Source organism: Pristiophorus japonicus, unplaced genomic scaffold (genome assembly GCF_044704955.1).
Source record: "Pristiophorus japonicus isolate sPriJap1 unplaced genomic scaffold, sPriJap1.hap1 HAP1_SCAFFOLD_219, whole genome shotgun sequence".
Taxonomy (NCBI): domain Eukaryota; kingdom Metazoa; phylum Chordata; class Chondrichthyes; family Pristiophoridae; genus Pristiophorus; species Pristiophorus japonicus.
Genome location: NW_027251897.1, coordinates 94,993 through 103,299, shown reverse-complemented (window position 1 = coordinate 103,299; position 8,307 = coordinate 94,993). Strand labels below are relative to the sequence as shown.

At 44.5% G+C, this 8,307-nt stretch overlaps 1 non-coding gene across 1 annotated transcript; it reads left to right on the top strand.

Moving 5' to 3' along the window:
• Positions 1 to 1,898: 1,898 nt before the first annotated feature.
• trnan-guu (transfer RNA asparagine (anticodon GUU)) lies at positions 1,899 to 1,972 on the top strand. Its single transcript has one exon. It is a non-coding gene; the product is annotated as a tRNA-Asn (tRNA).
• Positions 1,973 to 8,307: the final 6,335 nt, after the last annotated feature.

Sequence of the window (8,307 nt, the reverse complement as noted above, 5' to 3'; positions counted from 1 at the left end):
TACTGCAGAATAAGCCACCGAGACTGAAGACCAGGCAGTGACTTCCCACAGCTGAGCTGAGCAAGGAAACGGGCTGCGTGTGGTGGTGAATATGTTCGCGAGTGTCCCAAGCCAGTAACCAGATATCCCAGGCCAGCTGGGTAAGGCCTCAGGGTTTTCTCAGAAGTGACGCTTTTCAGGGCTATTCTGGGGAGGGTAATTCATTGGTAGGGGTGGGGTTAGAATCCACCAGGGAATTACTGCGTGTTACTAGGTTCATTTCTGTACTGTATGTATGTTGTTTGTAATCGGGATTTTATTCTCCACAGAGACATTTCGTTTAGCAGTGCATGTTTTAGCCAGTGTATGTTACACCAAATAAATATACTATCATTTATCACCGAAGCATCCCTTTCCGTGACTCATTTAATTTACACTCTGAATAATAATTCCCAGATCTAGAACTTTCGTAAGGTGGGGGCAATTCAAACCGTCCGTCTGGCAATTGAGCGAGGATCACAAACACTTACAATATTTACGAAAGGATATACTTGCTTTGGAGGCAGTTCAGAGAAGGTTCACTGGGTTGACTCCGGAGATGAGTGGTTGACTTATGAGAAAATGTTGAGTAGGTTGAGCCTCTACTCATTGGAATTCAGAAGAATGAGAGGTGATCTTATCGAAATGTATAAGGTAATGAGGGAGCTTGATAAGGTGGATGCAGAGAGGATGGTTCCACTGATAGGGGAGACTAGAACTAGGGGGCATAATCTCAGAATAAAGGGCCGCCCATTTAAATCTGTGATGAGGAGGAATTTCTTCTCTCAGAGGGTTGTAAATCTGCCGAACTCACTGCCTCAGAGAACTGAGAAAGCCATGACATTAAATAAATTTAAGACAGAGATAGCTTCTTAACTGATAAGGGAATAAGGCTTATGGGGAAGTGGCAGGGATGTGTCCATGATCGGATCAGCCATGATCATATTAAATGGCGGAGCATGCTCGAGGGGCCATATGGCCTACTACTGCTCCTAGTTCTTAAGTTCTTATGTTCTGAATAGCGACACACACAATAATGCTTTGATCATGGTTGCACCTTATCTTCACGTTTGTCAAACAGTTGGCTCCTTGGTCTCGGGCTATGATTCTCCCTTCGGAGTTGTTCATTGAAATTTACGAGGGATCCCAGAGGAGCCCTGATATTGCTCGCAAATTTTGAAATTGCATCGAACTTTTGGAAAGAAGGACTTCCATTTCTGCAGTGCCTTTCAGGACCCATGTCACCCCAAAGCGCTTTAAGGCCGTTGAGTTATGTTTGAAGTGTTGTAGTTAGGCAAAAGATGTTCCCAGATCACCAAACATGAACCTCACATCTTTGCAAAGGAGTTTGGTGCAAATAATCAGGCGTCTCAGGGACTTGGACTTTCTTTGAATAATTTCTGCTTGTTCCCGCATTAAAGCTTGAAACAGCAGCAGGGCTTCCATCTCACGGGAGGTTTGGGGTTGATGTGTGTCGCTTTCAATCTTTGAAATTTCACCAAGCAAAGAAACGGTGAATCCAACTGTCCCTGTTAGCATTTAGTTCCTGTTTAATCACAGGAATATCCGCAGCCAGGAGCTGAAAATGAATTCAAACCGAACACCGGCTTCGGGACAATCAGAATACTTTGTCACAGACAAGGCACTGGAGGGCTGGAAGGTAGATCACACCGGTTGTGGGAGAGCTGGTTGGCGGTGACATGGAAGTGTCTGCCGTGTGCGGGACCAGACTGCTTCCACACATCCACAATGAATGTCCCTCCATTTATTTGTGAAAAGTACCACTGAGAGTGGACAAGTTCCATCCCGGTCAGAGCAATCTGAAGCTTTAACTGTCTGACACCCTGGTTTGGGATGCCTTGAACTTTATCCTTCCATCAGTCTCTGTGGCGCAATGGGTTAGCGCGTTCGGCTGTTAACTGGAAGGTTGGTGGTTCGAGCCCACCCAGGGACGAAGTGTTTAACTGTTTTTCCCCGGGTATTCGGTGCCGCACAGTCCCAGCTTGTCATTGTGCGTTTTGGTTGCACGAATCTATTCCGCAAATGTTGCCAGCTGTGCTATTATCCAATTAGTTCCCACTCCAATATTTTATGAGCATTCAGTTCAAGTAAAACGATAACAATTTTTTACATGGATCATCTTCCTCCATCCAGCCCACTCGAAATAAATTATGTTATTGGGTTTAAAGAAGCTGGTGGAAATTGATTCTGTTGATACATAGAAAGAACTGGAACTACGGTCTCAAGTGCTCCTCCTATCAAGAATCGGCACACACACAATCAATGGTTTTAGAACTGAGTCATAAACACTTACAATTTTAAACCATTCTCATACAGCGTGTAAATGAGATAGGGATAACACTTCATCACATGTAAAGAGAAAATGAATGATTGAAGATACCACTGTTCCTCAGTAATGATATTATTATTTATTTCATTCTGAAGAAAGTTATCGGCTAATTAACGGTGATTAAAAGAATTCTTACTTTTGCACGTTGGCTGCGTGTCGTCAATATAATGAGGTTTTGAATTTAAAAATGGTGTTATAAAATTTATCGCCGAGACCTGGAATCAAAGCTGTTTTTCGGTGGCATAAGGAGTGGTTTTACCCAATCATTTAAAGATGATTTCAAAGAATCACGTGGCGTTAAATTCACATCGTGGTTACGATTTGTTTTGGTGTGAAACAAGTGGATTAAAAAGGACAATAATGTTAAATACAGAGTAATGCTACCACTACACAGTCACATCAAAGCCTCCCAGGGCAGGTACAGTACACGTTAGACACAGAATAAAGCTTCCTCTACATTGTCCCATCAATCTCTCCCAGGACAGATCCAGCACGGGGTTAGATACAGAGTAAAGCTCCCTCTACACTGTCCCATCAATCTCTCCCAGGGCTGGTACAGCACGGGGTTAGATACAGAGTGAAGCTCCCTCTACACTGTCCCATCAATCTCTCCCAGGGCAGGTACAGCACGGGGTTAGATACAGAGTAAAGCTCCCAATACACTTTCCCATCAATCTCTCCCAGGGCTGGTACAGCACGGGTTATGTTAGCACAAATCTTTTTCTGGAAGAATAACTCGACATACGGGGTCGGTTCCAATCCTAAAATGGCCTTTATTACACAGGTCGGGAGAGAGCCTCTGTTCCAACTCCAGGCATTCCACTCCACCGAACAAAGAAATTCATCGATATTTATATGTTTTACAACAGTTCATTACAATTACTTAGCCCATGTCAGCTGGACACAATCCAATCATGAGGACTATAAATTACAAATCTATTCCACTGGGACAATGGAATTGGCCCCCAGGCACCAGGGGACTGTGTGATCACCTCATGTTTTAGCTGGGGCTTATTCATGGCCTCGTGAGATTCTCCAGATCCCCTTATCTCTCCTGTCCTTGGGGTCTGTCTGCACCTAACCTCCTTATCATTATACAGTCACAGGAATTTCTTTGTTCAGTATTCTGCTGGGACATCTTGTCTGTGGTTTGTTGATTAAGGACGTTCTGCTGAGCTCGCTCTTTCCAGTGTTCCTGTACATGGAACTGCAGTGTCATCAGCTACCCAAAAATGTATCCAAGCTAACTGTTAGCTGAATTCCCCTAGTGCTTTGCAGAATCCCTGGCAGCCATTTTGTATCTCGTTACCATTTTACACATACATATATGCATACATATATTAAGCAGGTGCCTTTGCCTTTGCCCTACAACAATCCCCCCTTTCGGTAATGGACTAATCCTAGTCTCCTTTAACCGACAACATTATTTTTTACTCGACTTATATTTTTATGTACCACCCGGTACATTGTGTCACAACGTGCTGGCCAGTCACGTGGTTCAGAAGTCCCAGTTGCTTAGATCAAATTGATACAGTTCAGATTCCCCTGTCCCACTGCTGGACAAGTCACTTTATTTACTTGAGCCCTTGTTCTGATACTCCTTTGTCGTGCATAATGCCTGCAGGATCGACAGGCCATGACTCTCCATGTTGGTACTAAGACCAGCTGTATCCCTACCAGTATGTGTGATATTATTCCAATCCAGGGGTGGATATTTACGTTCATGCCCCAGTCCAAGACCCTCCTCCACCAACTCTGGTTTTGTAACTCTTGGTCAGTATCCTTCTCCAGTATTTCAATCTTTGTCTGTAGTTGGTGGTAGAGTCTGACACACTGGCCAATCTGAGTCTTAGTCCCCTTAATACTGCAACTAAATGTGGGATAGGGGCCTGCTCTGGCTCGTCATAATCCTGCAGGTGATCGTGGAGCTGATCGATGGCGTTAATGATTTTGGGCCTCGGTGTCTAACCTGGATAATGCGGGCTTGTCCTATTGTGAGGTCGTCGGGCTGTGAAGCAAAGGTTTGGTTGCGAGATCTGGCTTTTAAGCCATTGTACCGATATGAATGTGCCGTGGTAGAGACACAGTGTTTCCCTTTGCCCCCGTAACCTGTTCTGGCAAAATGTGTGGGGGCAGGTACTATTTCCAATACACATCCATCGGTTGGATTAAATCCACATTCGACTAGTTCTCCCTGTCCCACCGGGTGAGGGCACACCGTAATGTCACCCGTCTGGTTGCATCCCGTCAGGGAGATCCCGTAGAGAGTGTTGTCTCTGCGGACAGCAGGGGCTGCGGTCAGATAGTAATGGAGGGAGGTGTTTTCCCGTATGATCCCGATATTCTACAGTTGATAAAGGGGAAACGGTCCTGAGTCTTGTGTGACTATAGGTATCATCAGGGCTATTACCACTCCGGCAGCTTTGCTCATTCGGCAGTTTGGGATCACTGGGCATACTCTGGTTAGTCCCTTCAGAGTGCAATTACCCAGTGTCCCCTTCAGTTTGGCCAACTGAGCCAGATGTGGGCTGTCTATCCAGTCTGGATATGATCGTGGTTGTGCCGTATCTGTCCCACCATCCATAGGCCTTAAGCGTGACAGAGTTGTCCCTGTCTCAGTTTTGCGGTATCTTCTCTCGATCTGTCTAAAAGGTGATTGATTGTTTTTGTCTGAGCTTCCAGGACCGAGAGGCCATCCAATTGGATTTCGGCACCCTCTCTTCCAAGTTCGGATTGACCTTCCTGAGTCTGATCTGCCGTTCTAATAATCCCTTCATCACCCCTTTAAGCTGCTCCACCCTTTCATTTAGCCTTTGTATGTCCAGTGAGTTTACTGTGGAGGTTCCAGCATTAAAACCGGTCGCAACATCATGAACTATTTCCCTCTTAGTCCTATCAACTGGCTCCTGTCCTTGGAATCTACTGGCACCCATGGCATCGGCAGCCTGCTGCATTGCAACTTTACTTAATACATTATATATATTTCTTGCCTGTTCTGTACAATATTCCGGCATCTGTATACCTGAGATATTGGTCAGGATAGGCACAATTTCATGCTTGACATTATCATACAATAGTTCACCCTCATTGGACAGCACAATCCAATTTTCCGGTCCCCTTGTAATTGTTGGACATGACAATTCCATGGGGAGTGTGGTGGTTCTTATGGGGCGTGGTCTCGGAGGGGGTGAGAAGCATACATACAACGATATTGCGGCAGCCTCTACCTCCTCATAGTATCCACACAGTCCCACCCCCTCTTTGTGGGTGACTAACGGTTGTGGCTGGGCAGGAGGCATGCAAATTATTCCAAAGGTACATTGATTGGGTCCCCCCGGCCTCCCTTCGTCTAATGCAACTGCTCCTTGTACCCGTGGAGCATCGCACACATACTCTATTCTTATCCGGATTCATTGCAGCCACGCGTTAAAATAAGTTTTGTCCTTGCTCCAGTCCTTGACTGCTGGAATGCATATTTCGTCAGTCAAAGTAAACAAAACCCTATAGTTGATACAGTTGTGTCTTTCTTGCGTGTGCTGCATCTCTCGTAGTCCGTCTGTATTATCCAGTGCTTGTGTGGGCCTCAAGGTTCCCAATATCATGAGTCCCCAGAGTCGAAGTCACCGCTGCGGTCCCATCGCGGTGATGGTTTTATCTGCAAATTTTAAACAGATAGCCTGGTCGTCACCAGGTGTTAGGTTCTGGTCTACTTGTGTCGCGGTCACTCTGTGGAATCGGAGGTAAGGGTTAGGTTATCCATATTCTTTATAGTCGTAACACCTCGATCACTTCATGTCTCTATCTGGGCTGCAGTCTGTTTTGTATTTGAGCCTGCTGTGCTCGAGCCTGCAAGATGACCCATCTAAATATTATCCAAACTCTAATCAACACCAATGCCACCTCTATTCCTCCAAACATCGCAGTCTGCTTTACTGTTAGGTTGGGTTTGTGGACTACACCGACCCACCGTGGGATACATTGGCTCGATTGCCACAGGTGATGGTGCTTTGACTGCACACTGCACTATCCGTCTGGTCCTGTTTTTTAAAATCTCTTCCAGCTTATTTATCTTCGCTTTTAACTCTTGACCAGCTAGTTCTGTTTTATTTTTATTCTGACTATCCCACCATTTCCACTGTCTGTCAGGTGAGTCTTCTTTATTTTAGTAACAAATTCAAATTAGTAAGATCCAGTGTAAAACAGCTGTCAGTGGAAAGGGTTAACTCCTTTTCAGGTTTGTAAGTAGGCCTTGATGTCATTACGTGACTTCGCGTAATCATCCAAATCTTTGTGCCTTCAGAACTAGCTTAGAAATTAGGAATCCGTTAAAACAGCATAAATCATTCGTAAAGTGGTCACAATAAAAATCTACTCATCGGGAAAGACAGCATTTTATATTAAACTCCAATTTTTTTGCTTAACATCGAATTCAAGTACTTGCCAAAGATTTTTGTTGAAATAAGAACACACATTTTTAATAGCTACTTTGTTTACTGAAATCCAATGTTCACACAAGCTGTTAACATGCCAACATTTCGGGTTTTTTTTAACAGTCCCGTTCAATGGGCAAATCTTGTGTTTTATTTCTCTCTCTGCTGAGTTCGCAAAGCTTAGATCTTTTCTCCTTGTTATTTTCAAAAGCCTCCTGCTTGTTTAGACTGTTCGGGACTTTTCTTGATTAATAACGTTTATTCTGGAAATCTTTTCAAACTGCAGTGAAACTTTCTCGTAATTTAAATCATTATCAATGGAGAGAGCCTTTTCCCTCCTCCAATTTTTTTTTCCTTTTCCCAATTAAACCAATATCTTTTTCACAGCCAATATCAACTAGTATTTAATAAGTTATAGAAACATAGAAACAAAGAAAAATAGGTGCAGCAGTAGGCCATTCGGCCCTTCTAGTCTGCACTGCCATTCAATGAGTTTATGGCTGAACATGCAACTTCAGTACCCCCTTCCTGCTTTCTCGCCATACCCCTTGAACCCCCGAATAGTAAGGACTTCATCTAACTCCTTTTTGAATATATTTAGTGAATTCGCCTCAACAACTTTCTGTGGTAGAGAATTCCACAGGTTCACCACTCTCTGGGTGAAGAAGTTTCTCCTCTTCTCGGTCCTAAATGGCTTACCCCTTATCCTTAGACTGTGACCCCTGGTTCTGGACTTCCCCAACATTGGGACCATTCTTCCTGCATCTAACCTGTCTAAACCCGTCAGAATTTTAAACGTTTCTATGAGGTCCCCTCTCATTCTTCTGAACTCCAGTGAATACAAGCCCAGTTGATCCAGTCTTTCTTGATAGGTCAGTCCCGCCATCCCGGGAATCAGTCTGGTGAACCTTCGCTGCACTCCCTCAATAGCAAGAATGTCCTTCCTCAAGTTAGGAGACCAAAACTGTACACAATACTCCAGGTGTGGCCTCACCAAGGCCCTGTACAACTGCAGCACCACCTCCCTGCCCCCGTACTCAAATCCCCTCGCTATGAAGGCCAACATTCCATTTGCTTTCTTAACCACCTTCTGTACCTGCATGCCAACCTTCAATGACTGATGTACCATGACACCCAGGTCTCGTTGCACCTCTCCTTTTCCTAATCTGTCACCATTCAGATAATAGTCTGTCTCTCTGTTTTTACCACCAAAGTGGATAACCTCACATTTATCCACATTATACTTCATCTGCCATGCATTTGCCCACTCACCTAACCTATCCAAATCACTCTGTAGCCTCATAGCATCCTCCTCGCAGCTCACACTGCCACCCAACTTAGTGTCATCCGCAAATTTGGAGATACTACATTTAATCTCCTCGTCTAAATCATTAATGTATAGTGTAAACAACTGGGGCCCCAGCACAGAACCTTGAGGTACCCCACTATCACTGCCTGCCATTCTGAAAAGTGCCCATTTACTCCTACTCTTTGCTTCCTGTCTGAAAA